Below are 20498 nucleotides of genomic sequence, written 5' to 3'. Positions count from 1 at the left end.
TTAACCAGTCGACCTGACGTCACTGCAACTCGGCTCCGGCTACGGCTCGGCTAACAGCTGCTGCACCAGCCGCGTGGAACAGGGAAGGGCTTGGGGGAACGGCTCTTTTCGCTACAGAGAAGGGGCACTTTGAATTTATTTGCATTATTTTCATTCATTGGCCTCCATCGTCAACAAAAAAAAATCCCGATGGGCACTATATTTGCACAGAAATTCCTTATTTGCGTGATTCAGGTGAAGTACGCGGTATACCTAGGCTTGTGGAATGTCAAGAGAAATGCAAATATCAAATTTGATGTAGCATTTTAAATGGTTGTTATCGGCCCTGACAGCAACCACACCAACAACATTTTAAAAAGGAGCTTAGGGTATGCAATGCAGACAGCACGGATGTTGGAATATTTTATTGGGCGTTCATATTCACTAACCGGTAATTCCGGAAATTAACTTCAGATGTACAGTAATTAACGAACATTTGATCAAAAGTCCAGAAATGTAGGCAGGTTCCTATGATACAGCAAACACCTAAGCGGTCTTCAAGAAATATGTTTATTGCCTAGTCGAAGGTAGTCATATCTAATTTAAAAAAGAGTGGAAACGAATACCTGTGAAGTTTTATGAAACGCAATATATTCCGATCTATCGAGTGTTTTCAGTACTTATTTTAATCTGAATGGTACAATGATTAAATTCAACCATACTATCTAATGAACAAAAATTACTTCGTCAGACCATATAAAATAAAAAGATGAAAAATTAGTGTTAAAAAGTCGGACTCTAGAATTACGGCATCTGACTATAGCATCGGGTAAAGGTTAATAGACTACAGATTTTAATAACATTTTTAACACGGGAAGCAAAATGAAATTATCTTTTTATTTCAGAAAAAGCATTTAAATGTTACTTAGGAACTTAAAAAACACTTTCTGTTAAACAAATCACGAAACGTTAAGGTAAAGCAAACTACAGTATTTCCCCTTTTCAGTTTTAAATGTTGACACTGGCGTCCTCTGGTGTATGCCCACATAAATAAAACCAACAGGTTTGCTCTCCTTTTCCTGAATACCGCATGCTTTCACGAGTTAGCAGGAACCTAAAAAAGCGTTCGTAGTTTGCAGTGACCAGGTTTGCGCGACATCTAAGTGACAACTCCTATACGGAAAAAGAAGCTTTGCAGAGCTGATCGCCGATAACGGTAAGGAGGAAGTAACCGAAGACAAGTTTCCTAACCTGCAATAAATTGCACGAGATACTTTTTAGGTGTCTTTTTAATATAAACTGTTGAGAAGCAGTGTTACTTTTTCAGCACCGTCCGATCACATTCATTTTTATTAAATTTAATTGCCTTTTTGCCAGTGAATCTACCAAACAACAGGAATTCTGCAGATGCTGGAAATTCAAGCAACACACATCAAAGTTGCTGGTGAATGCAGCAGGCCAGGCAGCATCTCCAGGAAGAGGTACAGTCGACGTTTCGGGCCGAGACCCTTCGTCAGGACTACCTACCATGACGTTTCGTTTATACTATGTTTGAGTTTACTTCGAAGTTAATCGAGAATGATGACTTACAGCTATCTAACATTGATGCGTAAAGGAAATAATTTTTACTGGTGACAGTATTTTATGTTTGTTCTCTTGTCATTTTCAGATGTTCCTATTGTAAACGTTTAACCTGTTTATTTAGTGTTTATGATTGTACAATGGGGATTTAGTCCCATATTTAATGTATTCAAATCAATTTCTAAATGTTACATGCTTCGATGTTTATTTTCTGCATCTTTTTAAAGTGTTCTTTAAGTTATCTTTTGGTATCAGTTTCTAAAAAGGTGAGGCAAGTTAACTTTTATTTTTAAAAATAAAATATTTTGTCTGAACCATTTACGTTTTCAACTGCTACATACATTTGTGTTTGAAAGTTTTATTTTGTTCGACAACACACCCTCTCTAATTTTCTTTACCTTGTAAATTTGCTGGTGATTTTGCATTGCTATGCTGGGATATGTGATTATTTCATTGCCTTGGAAAGAAGACTTACAACTATTCGGATTTACATCGTGCACGGAACCTCCGAATGTGACCCAGATCGGCCAGTAATTTACAAACAGACCTGGAATAAAGAGGTAACTATTAAGGAACATCATAAAGGAATAAATTCCAGAGATGTCAGCAAAATCTCAGCAGCGGAAGTCGTAATTCTGAAATGTAGTCCAGATGTATATTACTCACACCACAAAACATTTAAACGTTCACAAATCTAGAACCTGCAACATGTTAAGTATCTAACTACGCCACTCAAACTTCAGGAAATCTTGGAAGCAGCCAAACAGCTGATGAATGCCAGTGAAGCACACAGCAGTAAAAATAATACTAACGTAACCTGAAGCATTCTTCCGATCAGTAATACCATACGTTTTGTATTACTATTCGGAACAATGCTAAAAAAGAGTAATTACATTATGTTATTGCAGTGTTCATTAGAGTTTATGCGGTATTCCTTGAAACGCATCTGGCCCGGTGAAATGGTCAGATTTTAAGGAAAACGGCTTGCGATCCTCCGATAGCGTTATCTCGCCACTAGGAGGTGCACAAGTTGCCTTGGTGACTGACCATCAAAGTTTTTTTTTCTGCAGGAGCTTCACACGCTGACGGAGACAAGATCAGCATTTCAGGGCATACACGTAGGATGCAAACCCTGAAACTGAGGATCGCACACTTATTAAGCACTTCTGTCAGCCCTTTTGTGAAATTTAGTCACCATCTGCTCCAATGTACCGTTGCACGGTTTGGGTTATTTTGTTTTGAGCACCTCGACATTTCTATTTCTGCAAAGTGCATGTCTGGGACGACACGTTAGTTAGTTAGTTATCTATCTATCTATCTATTTATTTATTGCAATACCGCGCGGAATAGGCCGCTCGAGCCACGCCACTGATTTAATCCCAACCTAATTTTGGGACAATTAATCTACCAATCGGTATGTCCTTGGATTGTGGGAGGAAACCGGAGCACCACGCGCTCACGGGGAGAACACACAAACATGCATTCTTCTAAATTCCAGTGAATACAGGCCCAAAGCTACCAAATGCTCCTAATATGTTAACCCCTTCATCCCTGGAATCATCCTCCTGAACCTCCTCTGGACTCCATCCAATAACAATACATCCTTTCAGAGATACTGGGCCCAAAACTGTTGACAATACTCCAAGTGCGGCCTATCTCCTTGCTTTGTATTCTATTCCCCTTGAAATAAATACCAACATTACATTTGCCTTCCTTACCACAGACTCAACCTGTAAATTAACCTTCTGGGAGTCTTCCACAAGGACTCTCATGTCCCTCTGCACCTCTGATGTTTCAACTTTCTCCCCATTTAGGTAATAGTCTGCACAGTTGTCCCTTTTACCAAAATACATTATCATACATTTCCCAACACTGTATTCCATCTGCCACTTTTTTGCCCATTCTCCCAATCTGTCTAAGTCCCACTGCAATTGCATTGATTCCTCAGCGCTACCTACCCTTCCACCTATCTTTGTATCATCTGCAATCTTGGGCACAAAGCCATCAATTCCACTATCCAAATCACTGACAAACAATGTGAAAAGTAGCAGTCCCAATACAGGCCCCTGAGGAACACCATTAGTCACTAGCAGCCAACCAGAAAAGGCCAACACCTTACCAACCACTGAGGTTAGGCTAACTGGCTCATAATTTATTTTCTTTTGCCTTACTCCCTTCTTAAATTTGTAATCTCCAGTCCTCCAAGACCATGCCTGAATCAAGTGACTTTTGAAGGATCATGACCAATGTATCCATTATCTCTTCAGCAACCTCTCTCAGCACTCTGGGATGTAATCCATCCAGCCCAGGTGACTTATCCACCTTGAGTTTGCCTAGCACCTTTTCCTTTGTTATAGCAATGGCACTCAATCTTGTTCCCTGACACTCACAGACCTCTGGCACACTGCCAGTGCCTTCCACAGTGAAGACAGATGCAAAGTACCCATAAAGTTCATCTGCTGTTTCTTTGTCCCCCATTACTACCTCACCAGCATTATTTTCCAGTGGTCCAATATCAACTCTCACCTCTCTTTTACTTTGTATATAACTGAAAAACTTTTGGTGTCCTGCTTTGTATTATTGGCTAGTTTGCCCTCATATTTCATCTTTTCCCTTCTTACAGCCTTTTAAATTGCCTTTTGGTAGATTTTAAAAGCTTCCCAATTATCCAACTTCCCATTCAGTTTTGCTACCTTATGTGCCCTTTCCTTGACTTTTATGCAGTCCTTAACTTCCCTTGTCAGCCATGGTTGCCTACCCCTGCCATTTGAGAACTTCTTCTGTGGGAGATATCTATCCTGCGCCTTGTGAACTATTCCAGAAACTTCAGCCATCTCTGCTCTGCCGTCATCCCCAACAGTATCTTCCTCCAATCTACCTCAGCAAGCTCCTCTCTGATGCCTCTATAATTCCCTTTATTCCATTGCGATACCGATGCATGTGACTTAAGCTTATTGCTTTCAAATTGCTGTCCGCTCTATCTACGCCTCTCATAATGTTGTAAATCTCTATCAGATCTCCCCTCAGCCTCCAGCGCTCCAGAGAAAACAACCCAAGTTTATCAAGCCTCTTCTGATAGCACATGTCCTCTAAACCAGACAGCATCCTGGTAAATCTCTTCTGCATCCTCTCCAAAGCCTCAACTTCCTTCCTACAGTGGGGTGACCAGAACTGTATGCAATAATCCAGATGTGGCGTAGGCAGAGTTTTATAAAGTTGCAACATAACCTCTTGACTTTTGAACTCAATGTCTTGGCTAATAAAATATAGCATTCCATAAGCCTTCTTATAAACCTGTGCACCCCTTTCAAGGAGCCATGTACTTGGATCCCAAGATCTCTCTGCTCAGCAAAACTGTTAAGGGTTCTATCTCCTTGTATTTGCCTTACCAAAGTGCAACACCTCACACTTATCTGAGTTAAACTCCATTTGTCATTTCTTAGCCCTCATCTGTAACTATCCATATTGCAGTGTATTCTTTGCCAGCCTTCTACACTATCCACAATTCCATCAATCTTGGTATCACCTACAAACTTACTAACCCACTCTACATTTTCATCCAGGACATTTACCTGTATATACATCACAAACAGAAGAGGTCCCAGCACAGATCCCCATGGGACTCCACTAATTACAGACCTCCAGCTCAAATAAGTCCCTTCAACCACTACCCTCTGGGCATATAAGCACAAGCCAATTCTGAATCCAAACAACCAATTCACTGTGGACCACTTGTATCTTAATCTTCTGGATTAACCTCCCATGAGGGACTTAGTCAAACTTCTTACTAAAATCCAGGTAGGCAACATCCACTGCCCTACCCTCATCAATCTCTCTCGGCACCTTGTCAAAATATTCAGGCAAGTTGGTAAGACATAACCTGCTGGCTCTCCCTAATTAGGCCATGGATTTCCAAATGCTCATGTATCCTATCCCTAAGAATTTTCTCCAGCAATTTCCCTACAACTAAAATGAGATTCACTAGTCTATAGTTCCCATGATTTTCCCTTGTTCCCTTCTTAAATAGAGTTACAACATTAGCCACTTGCCAGACCTGTGGCTAGAGAGGACACTAAGATACCAACCAAGGGCCCATCAATTTCATCTCCTGCCTCCTTCTATAACCAGGGGTAAATCCCATTAGGCCCTGGGGACTTATCTACCTTAATTCTCATTAGGAGGCCCAACACCTCCTCCTCCTTGATCTCTAAACGCCCTAACGTATTAATACGCTCAGCCTGGCTGCTGCTGCTATGATCCAATGGGTCATCCCCCAGTAGTATCCAAAGAGGTATACTTGTTGCTGAGGGGAAAGAACCCTACGCTGACTTCTTAATCCCCTTACCTCTCCTGGTGGTCACCCATCTACTTTCCAAAGCCTGTACTCTGGGTGTGTACCCTGGCTCTGTTATGAAATATTCCAAAAAGTCCAATCGATCTATTCTCAGACTTGCTTTCTAAAAGACATTGCATGATTACCGTGAATCAAAGTACACCATGTTTTGATTCAATATACAATTTATATATAATTATTATATATACAGCATAACGTAAAATACATACATAATATGTAATATCTTTGGTCTCTGAAAAATGTTGCTTTGCTTTTATAAAAGTGACACAAGCCACTGCAAAAGTGGCTGCTTTCGACTCCACAGCTTAAGCAGAGAACTGCACCACTTTGGTTCACAAGATTGGATATGTGAATTTGCTCCCTGCACAGATCTACAGTCATGTTCCTGCAGTAACCCAGAAGCTTTCACTTTAACAGGAATTGCAGTGCATGTTTCCCTCATTTTTCAATGTCATGATTCCTACTGATGTCCACTTGCATGGGTATCTTTAGGTCTATCAGGTATGAGACAGGGCTTAGACCAATGAACAATCCAACATCCAATATCCACCTGGCTTACTAGGTTACATTTCTTTTCCCTGACTTACTTAGTTAAAATTACTTCAAGTCAATATTTGGACTGCAAATGTACCCAGATTTAGCGAGGGAATTCAGCACAGCACAGGGATTGAATTAAATGCTCTCATGGTTTGTCTAGCTCAGTACATTTATCCAATATTCAGTGAAGTTCAACTTCCCGTTATTTCACATTTCATTAGTAACATCTGCAGAGCTTACTGATCTAACAGATTTTGACAAAATGTCGGTATTTTGCACAGCCATTTGCCATTTGAACAGTTGCTTTGGGCCCAAAATAACATTAACAGTGGAGGTTACCTGCATAGCACTGCATTAAGGAATAGAATCACCCTTAAAATCAGAATCAGAATCAGGTTTATTATCACCAGCACGTGACATGAAATTTGTTAACTTAGCAGCAGCAGTTCAATGCAACACCTAAACTAGCAAAGAGAGAAAAAAAAATAAAATATAACATAATAATAAAGTAAATCAATTACGTATATTGAATAGATTTTTTTAAATGTGCAGAAACAGGAATAGTGTATATTAAAAAAAAGTGAAGTAGTGTCCAAAGCTTCAATGTCCATTTAAGTATCGGATGGCAGAGGGGAAGAAGCTGTTCCTGAATCGCTGAGGGGAAATAGGGTGAAAGAAACAAAATAAGTGAGAATCGCTTTAAGCAACTCAAATTTCAAACATATTCTATACTGCTTATAACTTTCTACTGTTTCATTCTAGTCTTGGAGAATAGAAGAGGTAGTTCCACATTAAGTCTGTATTTAAATGCAAAGATGAAGACAGTAAGCATTTACATAAATGTTAATATTATAGAAAAATGGCCCAAGCTATATAACAGAGTGAAATTAAGCAGAAGTGACACCACAGCAGTAAAAAGACAATGTCAGGATTAACCAAAATCTTGTTTAGAGTCAGTTAGAAAGAGTATCCAATTATATAAATGACAAAAGGAATTCCATATTGAATATTAGAAGAACCTTGGCACAGAGAGTTTCCCTACTGATATTATTCAGGCTCTGTGTTGTATTATGAAGAGAGCAGATTCTCTAGCTTCACTCAGTTGTACAGATGAAGAAATAAAAACTGACAACAGAATATATTTACCAATATTGTTAACATGCTCAAGACAGGAACATAACCTAGACTGATAACTCTGGGGTGTTCTGAGGAATTGTCACAATGTGCGCTAGCAATGTCAGAACCCAAGTACGGGGGTAAAACAAACTCTGTTGTAGAGACGATGACCAATGTTTATTCGAATAATAATTTCAATAGGACATCAGTGACTCGGCCAAGCGACACTGCAAGATGTAACATTCTCAAAACTAGGACCCCACAATTAGCACTAGTCGGGCATCCGCTTAAATAATACAAGCAACACGGAATCCCTGACCTTGTCAAAATAAACTTTACAAGCTGAAACAAAAAGCACCAAGATATCGCATTACAAAGAGTGAGTTGCTAGGGAAATACACAAAGAACTCTACATGATTAACAACTCACGTTAAACAATAATTTACCAATTCAGGTGCTCTAAAAACCTGAGCTTAATGCTTTCAAGCACCCTGCACAGGCTCAAAGAAGTCATTACAGGGAGTGCCACACACTTCTGAATGATCTGTCAATTTGAGGCATTGTCTGCTCTTACCAGTGGACATATAGCACTATTTTTAAGAAAAGCAGAAGAATTCTTGGTTGATCTTTATCTTTCACTCAACGTTTTGCTGCTCAAAAATTATTTTCTGTAATAGTGACTGCACTTCAAATAAACTTCATTGTTTTTTTAGTGCTTTTCAAGGTTCTGAAAGCCATTACATAAATACCAGCCTTTTATGAACATTAAGGGCCATACTGACTCATTTCATTTCAACTTGGAACAATTTGAAACAGTCAAGGTTGAGTGATATTAAACTAGCAGCACATTTTAACAAACTCTTAAAAATAAGTAATTGACAGTAAGGGTCATTACACTGATTTCCCATCAGTTGCCACAGTGAACTATAGGGAGATTCAGCTGAAGGAATGCAAGGTTATGTAAATTTAAAGCACTAGTTATATGGTAGAAAATTGCACAAGATTTTCTGGAATTTGTTTAAATATCCAGGCATAATCTGACTCACAAGAGAACATGTATCCACATCAAAATAACAAGGATTGTTACTTTCCCCCAACTGTTCCCAAATGAGAAGGTCTTCAAATTTTGTTTATTCAAAATACAGGCATCCATTGTTGTACTACCTCAATCATTACAACTCAGTGCTAATCTGAAATAAAGTTTAGCTGAATTATGACACATACATTTATATAGAAGAAACAATAATTTGGATTATAGAATTGTAGTGTTGAAAGTCTGGGTTGATCACATTTTGGAATAGTTTCAGATCTGACACAGGCAAAGCGGTACATTTTCTCATTACTGTTTCTCTTCAAAATGGCATCAGAGGAGAGGAGGGGTTTGAAGCACATACTTATCGTATAACAGATGAGATTGAATGTAAAGTTTTTTTCAAGCCCTGACTAAACTGTTGAAGGAGTTGGTTCTGCACAGTTGATGCTTCAATGGCAGCCTTAAAACAAAATTCACATAACTTTATGACAATAGATAAATCCAGGAATTGACAATTCCTTGTGCTGGATCAGGCAAAGAGCAGTGTAGGAATGGATCCTTGATATGCAAAGGCAAATTAGTTTTAAAATTCTTCCAGAGTAGTGCTGAACTCACTTCAGTTTTATCATAGAGCAAACTTCCCCTCGAGATATTCTCCTTCTCTGGTTCTTGCAAAGTCACATATGTGGGTTGTGTGTGGTGGTAATAATCTTCTGAGGTGTGTCTATTTCAATGCAAGGAGTATTGTGGGGAAGGCTGATGAGCTGAGGGCATGGATTGACACATGGAATTACAACATTATAGCCATTAGTGAAACTTGGTTGCAGGAGGGGCAGGACTGGCAACTTGATGTTCCAGGGTTCCGATGATTCAGACGTGATAGAGGCAGAGGAATGAAAGGTGGCGGGGGAGGGGGTGACATTGCTAGTGAGGGAAAATGTTACAGCAGTGCTTAGGCAGGACAGATTAGGGGGCTTGTCTACCGAGGCCATATGGATGGAGCTGAGAAACAGGAAAGGTATGACCACATTAATGGGGTTGTATTATAGACCACCCAATAGTCAGCGAGAATTGGAGCAGCAAATCTGCAGAGAGATAGCAGGCAACTGCAGGAAACATAAAGTTGTGATAGTAGGGGATTTTAATTTTCCACATATTGATTGGGATTCCCATACTGTTAAAGATCAAGATGGGTTAGAGTTTGTAAAATGTGTTCAGGAAAGTTTTCTAAATCAATATATAGAGGTACCAGCTACAGAGGATGCAATATTAAATCTCCTATTAGGAAACGCATTAGGACAGGTGACAGAAGTGTGAGTAGGGGAACACTTTGGTTCCAGTGATCATAACACCATTAGTTTCAACTTGATCATGGATAAAGATACATCTGGTCCTCGGGTTGGGGTTCTAAACTGGAAAAAGGCCATATTTGAAGAAATGAGAGAGGATCTAAAAAGCGTGGATTGGGACAGGTTCTTCTCTGGCAAGGATGTAATTGTTAAGTAGGAGGCCTTCAAAGGAGAAATTTTGAGAGGGCAGAGTTTGTATGTTCCTGTCAGGATTAAGGGCTAAGTGAATAAGAATAAGAAACCTTGGTTCTCAAGGGATATTGGAACTCTGATAAAGAAGAAGAGAGAGACATATGATATGTATAGGAAACAGGGAGCAAATAAGGTGCTTGAGGAGTATAAAAGTGCAAAAAAAAAACTTAAGAAAGAAATCAGGAGGGCTAAAAGAAGACATGAGGTTGCTTTGGCAGTCAAGGTGAAGGATAATCCAAAGAGCTTCTACGGGTATATTAAGAGCAAAAGGATAGTAAGGAATAAAATTGGTCCTCTTGAAGATCAGAGTGGTCAGCCATGTATGGAACCAAAAGAAATGGGGGAAGATCTTAAATGGATTTTTTGTGTCTGTATTTACTAAGGAATCTGGCATGGAGTCAATGGAAATAAGGCAAACAAGTAGTGAGGTCATGGAACCTATACAGATTGAGGAGGAGGAGGTGTCTGCTATCTTGAGGCAAATCAGAGTAGATAAATCCCCAGGACCTGACAGGGTATTCCCTCAGACCTTGAAGGAGACTAGTGTTGAAATTGCAGGGGCCCTGGCAGATATATTTAAAATGTTGCTATCTATGGGTGAGATGCCGGAGGATTGGAGGATAGCTCATGTTGTTCTGTTATTTAAAAAAGGCTCTAAAAGTAATCTGGGAAATTATAGGCTGGTAAATTTGACGTCGGTAGTAGGTAAATTATTGGAAGGAGTACTGAGAGATAGGATCTACAAGTATTTGGATAGACAGGGACTTATTAGGGAGAGTCAATATGGCTTTGTGCATGGTAGGTCATGTTTAACCAATCTATCAGAGTTTTTCAAGGAGGTTACCAGGAAAGTGGATGAAGGGAAGGCAGTGGATGTTGTCTACATGGACTTCAGTAAGGCCTTTGACAAGGTCCCGCATGGGAGGTTAGTTAGGAAGATTCAGTCGCTAGGGATACATGGAGAGGTAGTAAATTGGATTAGACATTGGCTCAGTGGAAGAAGCCAGAGAGTGGCAGTGGAGGATTGCTTCTCTGAGTGGAGGCCTGTGACTAGTGGTGTGCCACAGGGATCAGTGCTGGGTCCATTGTTATTTGTCATCTATATCAATGATCTGGATGATAATGTGGTAAATTAGATCAGCAAATTTGCTGATGATACAAAGATTGGAAGCGTAGTGGACAGTGAGGAAGGTTTTCAAAGCTTGCAGAGGGATTTGGACCAGCTGGAAAAATGGGCCGAAAAATGGCAGATGGAGTTTAATACAGACAAGTGTGAGGTATTGCGCTTAACAATAGACAATAGGTGAAGGAGTAGGCCATTCAGCTCTTTGAGCCAGCACCACCATTCACTGTGATCATGGGTGATCATCCACAATCAGTACCCTTTTCCTGCCTTCTCCCCATATCCCTTCACTCTGCTATCTTTAAAAGCTCTATCTAATTCTTTTTTGAAAGAATCCAGAGAATTGGCCTCCACTGCCTTCTGAGCAGAGCATTCCACAGAACCACAACCCTCTGTGTGAAAAACTTTTTCCTCAACTCCGTTCTAAATTGTCTACCTCTTATTCTTAAACTGTGGCCTCTGGTTCTGGACTCCCCCAACATCAGGAACATGTTTCCTGCCTCTAGCGTGTCCAATTCCTTAATAATCTTATATGTTTCAATCAGATCCCCTCTCATCCTTCTAAATTCCAGTGTATACAACCCCAGTCGCTCCAATCTTTCAACATATGACAGTCCCGCCATCCCGGGAATTAACCTCGTGAACCTATGCTGCACTCCCTCAATAGCTGGAATATCCTTCCTCAAATTTGGAGACCAAAACTGTACACAATATTCCAGGAGTGGTCTCACCAGGGCCCTGTACAACTGCAGAAGGACCTCTTTGCTCCTATACTCAATTCCCCTTGTTATGAAGGCCAGCATGTCATCAGCTTTCTTCACTGCCTGCTGTACCTGCATGCTTACTTTCAGTGACTGATGAACAAGGACACCTAGATCTCGTTGTACTTCCCCTTTTCCTAACTTGACACCATTCAGATAGTAATCTGCCTTCCGGTTCTTGCCACCATAGTGGATAACCTCACATGTATCCACATTAAACTGCATCTGCCCACTCACCCAACCTGTCCAAGTCAACCTGCATTTGGAAGGACAAACCAAGGTAGAACATACAAGGTAAATGGTAGGGCACTGAGGAATGCAGTGGAACAGAGGGATCTGGGAATATAGATACAAAATTCCCTAAAAGTGGCGTCACAGGTAGATAGGGTCCTAAAGAGAACTTTTGGTACATTGGCCTTTATTAATCAAAGTATTGAGTATAAGAGTTGGAATGTTATGGTGAGGTTGTATAAGGTATTGGTGAGGCCGAATTTGGAGTACTGTGTTCAGTTTTGGTCACCAATTTACATGAAGGATATTAATAAGGTTAAAAGAGTGCAGAGAAGGGTTACAAGGATGTTGCTGGGATTTGAGAAACTGAGTTACAGAGAAAAGTTGAATAGCTTAGGACTTTATTCCCTGGAGCGTAAAAGAATGAAGGGAGATTTGATAAAGGTATATAAAATTATGATGGGTATAGATAGAGTGAATGCAAGCAGGCTTTTTCCACTGAGGCTAGGGGAGAAAAAAACCAGAGGACATGGGTTAAGGGTGAAAAGTTTAAAGGGAACATTAGGGGGGGATTCTTCACACAGAGAGTGGTGGGAGTGTGGAATGAGCTGCCGGATGAAGTGGTAAATGCGGGCTCACTTTTAACATTTAAGAAAAACATGGACAGATACATGGATGACAGGTGTATGGAGGGATATGGTGCAGGTGCAGGTCAGTGACAGAAAAATGGTTCGGCAGAGCCAAGAAGGGCCAAAAGGCCTGTTTCTGTGCTGTAATGTTCTATGGTTCTACGGTTCTTCACAAGATGCCTCTTCACTTCAGTGGATAAACGATGGGCTCTGGTGATGTTCAGCTGTCAATCTGCCTGTTGGCCAGTCTCCCTTTGTTCGTATTCCAAAGTGTGCGTGGTCCCAGTGCTTCTGAAATCAGATATGTGGAAATTACAGTGATACTGAAGTAAGGTACACTATAAAGGTTTTAGTGCAGATCTTTACTCAAGGATATCCTGCTGGTGGGGATATGTGTTATTTTATGCACAGGAAGGAGTATGTTGAAAGGCAGAAGTGATATTTTCTCAGTCCCTCATCCGACAACACAAGCTACTTCTCAAGCCAGTGTAACTTCTCTGCATTTCCCAAAGGAATATTACATCTTACTTTTCTATGCATTCTCTCATCTACAATGGTTCTTCTTTTTAGCAGGTCCAATGTTTTCATCAATCCTTAAGCCAGGCCCAGTAGTATTTGCCCTTTTCCAGGCAATGTGTGCATGGTTGGTCTGCAAAAAAAAGGAAAAAAATTCAAATGTACAGTGAGTAGTTCCAGAACTAGACAAGGCCCATGTTACGGCTGTTCAGATTACAGAAACTTACTCTTACAAAATTCACAAGTTACTACCCAAGTGTTTGAGAGGTGCAATAAAATTCACTCGCATGGAATGTATATGAAAAATAATCACCTTTTTTTAAAACTCTAATTTCTTGACACATGAACATTGTCTAAGAACACAATCTTCTCTAACCCTACCCCCTCCGTCCTGCACCCCAATGTAATGTTGTGCGTGTACCTCAATATATGGCTTCAGTCCTCTTTGGAAGATTACCAGGCTTATTGCATTGTCTTACAGACTGTGTTTGGCAGAAACAATGCAGGTGAATTTCTCACTCTTCCTGTCCTTATTGGGTGTAGCTAAGTTCAGTCTGTATCTTGGATCAATATGGATTTCACTCAGTCCCTGTATTATATCCCACTTGCATTTCAAAAGAACTGAATCTTGGACAAAGCAATTAACCATTGCAAAAAAGCCCATCCACAAAGTTATGGCACTCCTGCGATCATGCTTGCTCAGCATTTAATCAGCAGCAGGGGGAAATGATGCAATGCTCTTGGACTGCTTGGCAATGATACCAAAAGCAATAATATCAAAACAAATAGCACAAAACCTAAATTTAATTCAAAACAAATTGTTGGCAGAACTCAACAGATTAAGAAGCAACTACCTGGTGGGGGTTGGGGAGGTATTGTTGATGATTTGGAAAAAGACCCTGCATCAGTCAACAGTTCCACTCATCCAACAGATATAATTCTTGACCGACTGAGTTGCTCCGGATTCCAGCATCTGTAGACTCTTGTGACTCAATTTTAAATCATTGACTGCTCATAAGACTTAGGCATTATTGAATGAAGACAATGATTTATTAAATTATCTTTCCATTATATTGAAGTAACAGCCAATCAATAACAGTGTCTGTTAAACCAATAAGCTCATGGTACAGTTTTGGAAGTACTTATTATTAATATCCATTGACTCAAATCAGGGAAGTTGGATCGTGCGTCTTTTGCTTCACTTGCTCCAAAGAAATATTTTGACCAGTGGCATTTCAGCATCTTCTAGTGATACTGGACACCTGATATTTCTTTTTTTTTGATTACACCAATATGCTAATCAATGGGGAAGTTTAGAAATCTGCCAATTTTTATGGAAACATGATGTATAATGTTGGAGTACAACATTAGTAAATGCGAGGACATCCACTTTAGAAGGAAAAACAGAAGATCGTATTATTCTTTAAATAGTGAAAGACTGCAACATGCTGCTGTGCAGAGCTTGTTCATAAATTGCGAGAGGTTGTTTTGCAGCTACAACAGGTTACCTAGATGGCAAATTGAATGTTGGTCTTCATTGGTAGAGGAATTGAATTAAAGAGCAGGGAACTTACGGTGCAAATGTGCAGGGCATTGGTGAGGCCTCAGCTGGAGTACTGCACACAATTCTGGTCACCTTATTTGAGAAAAGATATACTGGCTTTGAGAGTGATGCAGAGGAGGTTCACCAGTTTGATTCTAGAGAGGGATAGCCTTTGAGGACAGATTAAGTCATCTGGGATGATACTCACTGGAATTCAGAAGGATGAGAGGGATTCTTATAGAAACATACAAAATTATGAAAGGAATAGATAAGATAGTTTCTTTCCACTCCTTAGGTGAGACTAGAACTAGGGGGCAAAGCTTTAAGGTTCAGGAGAGTAGGTTTAGGATGGAGATGAGAAAGAACTGCTTTTCTCAGAAGTGAATCTGTAAAATTCTCTGCCCAATGAAACAGTAGAGGCTACCTCATTAAATATATTGAAGACACGGCTAAATCGATCTTTTAATAGTAGGGGAATAAGGGATATGGGGGAAAAGGCAGGAACTGTATGTGCAGCCAAATCCATGGCCAGATCAACTATGATCTTATTGAATGGCAGGCCAGGCTCAAAAGGCCAGATGCTCTATTCCTTTTACTTATGTTACGTGCTCAAACCTTCCTCAAAGAACTACAGTATACAAAGTGATAATAAATAACATACCAGCCACTTCAGAACTCACAAAACCGGAGTGGAACCTAGTCATAAAAAAATACTTTTTTTTAACACTGTAAGTGTTTCGGGTTTTGAATTGTATTACAAAAGGTTGTAATGGAGGCAAATTCATTCAAGGATCCCCACCATCTAGGCCATGTTCTCTTCTCATCGCTGCCATCGGGAAGGAGGTACAGGAGCCTTCAGTCCCACACAACTAGGTTCAGGAATCCTCAATCATCAGGCTCCTGCTCCGTCATGGATATCTTCACTTACCTCAACACTGAACTGATTTCACAACCAATGAACTCACTTTCAAGGACTCTACCACTGATGTTCTCAATATTATTTATTAATTTATTTTTGTATTTGCACAGTTTGTCTTCTTTTGCACATTGGTTGTTTGCACATCTTTGTATGTATCTTTTTGTTGATTCTACTGTGTTCCTTTGTATCTACTGTGAAGGCCGGTAAGAAAATTCGTATCAGGGTAGTATATGGTGACATATACTGTTCATACTCTGATAATAAATTTACTTTGAACTTTGGATTCAGTTGTGATTTTAGTAAAGGAGCTGGATAAGTAGTTGAAAGGAACGAATTTGCAAAACCGTGAGGATAGGACAAGGGACTTGCTCGATTGTCCTTGTACAGACTTGGTGGGCTGGATGGTCTCCCTACTGTTTTGAAATTAAATTTAAGTTACCAAACTACATTTACAAATGGATTAAAATTACAAAGTGCCCCCAAAAGAGCAAAGTATGACACTGAAACAAGGAAAGGCAAACTACGGCTGTTGTTCAATACTTGTAAAAAGAATGAGGCAAAAAGGTTTGGACTGGCTTTATTGTACAGAATGTTATTTGAATTGGATGGATAATGATGTTGCTGCAGCAGTGTAAGAATTTAAGCGAGGGATAGACAAGAGATCAGAGCTTAGTGTTCATGGGTATGTCCATAATAGACAGTTAGCGGGAAAACAGGCAATGGAGGAATGTGTAGCCCTTGCTGAAAGCTTTCAAAGTGATGCAAAAATGGATCATGAATTAACAGTGACCAAATGGCCCAACTTCCTTGATAAACAACATTGGGCCTAGAAGTGTTTCAGAATTTGATTTTTTTGATTTTGGAATATATATTAAGATAGCTTGGGATCACCATAATTTCCAACTCTGAATTTATGTGCTACTGTTAATCAGTCTTTGTCCTATACTTAAGTACATATCATACATATGTATCTAACAGTAAAAATGATTACATACTTTATACTTTACTGTCGCCAAACAATTGATACTAGAGCGTACAATCATCACAGCGATATTTGATTCTGCGCTTCACGCTCCCTGGAGTAGAAATCGATAGTAAATATTAAAAATTTAAATTATAAATCGTAAATAGAAAATAGAAAAGGGAAAGTAAAGTAGTGCAAAAAAACCGAGAGGCAGGTCCGGATATTTGAAGGGTACAGCCCAGATCAGGGTCAGGATCCGTTCAGCAATCTTATCACAGTTGGAAAGAAGCTGTTCCCAAATCTGGCCGTATGAGTCTTCAAGCTCCTGAGCCTTTTCCCAGAGGGAATAGGGACGAAAAATGCGTTGGCTGGGTGGGTTGTGTCCTTGATTATCCTGGCAGCACTGCTCTGACAGCGTGTGGTGTAAAGTGAGTCCAAGGACGGAAGATTGGAAGATACAATTAACATAATGAAAATATGTTTACTGGGTAACAAAAGCAGCACGGCAGCATCAGGAGAATACCTGAATCAGCTGTTGAACAACAAAAAACAATGGCAGACTTTCAGACTCCACTTATGATGCCGTGTTTTGGTCAAAAGGTTATAAGACTGTATTTGTATGTTACATTTCAAGGTAGAGCAGGAGATGTAGTGTATATGGATTTCAGCAAGGCATTTGACAAGGTACCCATGCAAGGCTTATTGAGAAAGTAAGGAGGCATGAGATCCAAGGGGACATTACTTTGTGGATCCAGAACTGGCTTGCCCACAGAAGGCAAAGAGCGGTTGTATGTGGGTCATATTCTGCACAGAGGTCAGTCACCAGTGGTATGCCTCAGGGATCCCTACTCTTCGTGGTTTTTATAAATGACCTGAATGAGCAAGTGGAGGGATGGATTAGTAAATTTGCTGATGACACAAAGGTTGGAGGTGTTGTGGATAGTGTGGAGGGCTGACAGAGGTTACAGTGGGACATCGATAGGATGCCAAACTGGGCTGAGAAGTGGCAGATTGGTTTTAACCCAGATAAGTGTGAGGTGGTTCATTTTGGTAGATCAAATATGATGGCAGAATATAGTATTAATGGTAACACTCCTGACAGTGTGGAGGATCAGAGGGATCTTGGGGTTCGAGTCCATAGGACACTCAAAGCTGCTGCGCAGGTTGACTCTGTGGTTAAGAAAGCATGCATTGGCCTTCATCAATCGTAGGATTGGGTTTAGGAGCCAAGAGGTAATATTGCAGCTATGTAGCACCCTGGTCAGACCCCACTTAGTGCTTGTTCTGTTCTGTGCTCAGTTCTGGTCGCCTCACTACAGGAAGGATGTGGAAACCATAGGAAGGGTACAGAGGAGATTTACAAGGATGTTGCCAGGATTGGGGAGCATGCCTTATGAGAATATGTTGAGAGAATTCGGCCTTTTTTCCTTGGAGCGATAGAGGATGAGAGGTTACCTGATAGAGGTGTATAAGATGATGAGAGGCATTGATCATGTGGATAGTCAGAGGCTTTTTCCTAGGGCTGAAATGACTAGCACGAGAGGGCCAGATTTAAGGTGTTTGGAAGTAGGTACAGAGGAGATATTGGGGGTATGGTTTTTACACAGAGAGTGGTGAGTGCATGGAATGGGCTGACTGCAGCGGTGGTGGAGGTGGATACGATAGGGTCTTTTAAGAGACGCCTGGACAGGTACATGGAGCTCAAAAAAAAGAGGGATATTGGTAACCCAAGGTAATTTCTAAAACAAGGACATGTTCGGCACAGCTTTGGGGACCGAAGGGCCCGTATTGTGCTGTAGATTTTCTAAGTTTATATTTCTTTGGGATTTAAACAATCAGCATTGTGGACTTGTTTTGGTGATAAGATTTTCCTTAGTGATAATTTTCACAAACTCATCAATAAATTTCTCTGCTGTTTTCTGATCAGCACTGTCTTTAAAAATTTTTAAATCGTTAAAAATTTAATGCCGTTCCTTTACTTAAATTTCTGCAACCATCCTGCTGAATATTCACAATTACCTTGAATTGTCATCTTGTCGTGATAGATCTCTGATTGTTTCATGATCAGCATACTGTTAAGCGACATATGTTCACTTCAATGCTGATGAATCCATTCTTTCAATACATAACCAAGTTCTTCATTTTTCACTTTATGCAGTGGTTTTCTACTTTTCATAACACGCTGGAGGAACTCAGCAGGTCGGGCAGCATCCATGGAACCGATGAGTCGACGTTTCCGGTCGGAACCCTTCATCAGGACTGAAGAGGGAAGGGGCAGAGGCCCTATAAAGAAGGTGGGGGAGGGTGGGAAGGAGAAGGCTGGTAGGTCCAGTTGAAAAACCAGTAACTTGAAAGAATTCTGAAACCCGTGAAACCCGACGCAGATTGGGGGGCCGCTTTGTTGAGCACCTCCGCTCCGTCCGCCACAACATACAGGATCACCCAGTAGCCACCCACTTCAACTCTGCTTCCCATTCCCATTCAGATATGTCCATACATGGCCTCCTCTATTGCCATGATGAGGCTAAACTCAGGTTGGAGGAGCAACACCTCATATACCATCTAGGTAGTCTCCAGCCCCTTGGTATGAAGATAGAATCCTTCAACTTCCAGTACTTACCTCCCCCTCCCTTTCTCTATCCCTATTTCACTCTGCCCCCTCCCCAAGCTGCCTATCACCTCCCTCATGGTTCCACCTCCTTCTACTACACATTGTGTTTTCCCCTATTCCTTCTTCATCTTTCCTGCCTATCACCTCCCTGCTTCCCCTCCCCCATCCCTTTGCATTTCAAATTACTGGTTTTTCAACTGGACCTACCAGCTTTTTCCTTCTCACCCTCCCCCCACCTTCTTTATAGGGCCTCTACTCCTTCCCTCTTCAGTCCTGACGAAGGGTTCCGGCCCGAAACGTCAACTCATCGGTTCCACATTTGCTACCCGACCTGCTGAGTTCCTCCAGCGTGTTGTGAGTGTTGCTTTGATCCCAGTATCTGCAGATTATTTTGTGTTTTCTACTTTTTATTAACTTTGGTTCATTACACACGGGACCACTTCTCAGAACAGTCTGTGATGCACAGAGATGTGCACATCGCCTGGGAAACTTCCCAGCGCCTTGTGGAATTTTCCATTTGTGATGTCATGTCAACGCTAAAAAAAAAATCAGATATTGGAGGTTTTCGGATTATGGAATTTCGGATATGGGGTACCGAACCTGTATTTCAATAATGGAAAAGAATTTACAGTGACATCCTGCTCTAAAAGCCAAATAGTCTAGTTCGAGATGAAACAAATTATACTAATTCAATACAGTAGTTAGAAGCGTTGGGGAGTAATTTGCAAAGAGTTGCATGGCTGGAATAATAAACAGATCGGAAAGTGGAAGCGTTTGGGCCAGGCTTTGACCTATAGCGCCATCGTGGAAAAGAAAGGAGACAGTTGATGTCCCTATGACTGTCAATGAACATCTGAATAACTTACGCGGGCGGAAATGAGCGGCCACGTCGGTCAGAAAGCAAGAAAAGAGGGAAAAAGGAAAACGACCAAAGCCGCTCAGAGTGGAGGGGTTGCTTGCGCATGCGCGGCCCCAGGCAAGGTGCGCATTTGTCAGCGGCCCGCGCGTGGGCGCGAGGGAGGTGGGGCAAGCGCCAAATCAGCCGGCCCCCGCTCTGCCG

The 20498-nt window shown here is 40.8% G+C and overlaps 1 long non-coding RNA gene across 2 annotated transcripts; it reads right to left on the bottom strand.

Moving 5' to 3' along the window:
* Positions 1 to 7000: 7000 nt before the first annotated feature.
* Positions 7001 to 16939, bottom strand: LOC134347578 (uncharacterized). Of its 2 annotated transcripts, none has more exons than XR_010018202.1 (3): positions 16859 to 16939; positions 13414 to 13534; positions 7001 to 7105 (listed from the first exon to the last, which is right to left on the bottom strand). It is a non-coding gene; the product is annotated as an uncharacterized LOC134347578 (long non-coding RNA). The 2 variants fall into 2 exon arrangements; XR_010018201.1 differs by lacking the exon at positions 7001 to 7105 and adding an exon at positions 11491 to 13176.
* Positions 16940 to 20498: the final 3559 nt, after the last annotated feature.

This window comes from Mobula hypostoma, chromosome 6 (genome assembly GCF_963921235.1).
Source record: "Mobula hypostoma chromosome 6, sMobHyp1.1, whole genome shotgun sequence".
NCBI lineage: Eukaryota > Metazoa > Chordata > Chondrichthyes > Myliobatiformes > Myliobatidae > Mobula > Mobula hypostoma.
The sequence above is the reverse complement of the archived record's forward strand: the minus strand, read 5'-3'. Positions and strand labels throughout refer to the sequence as shown.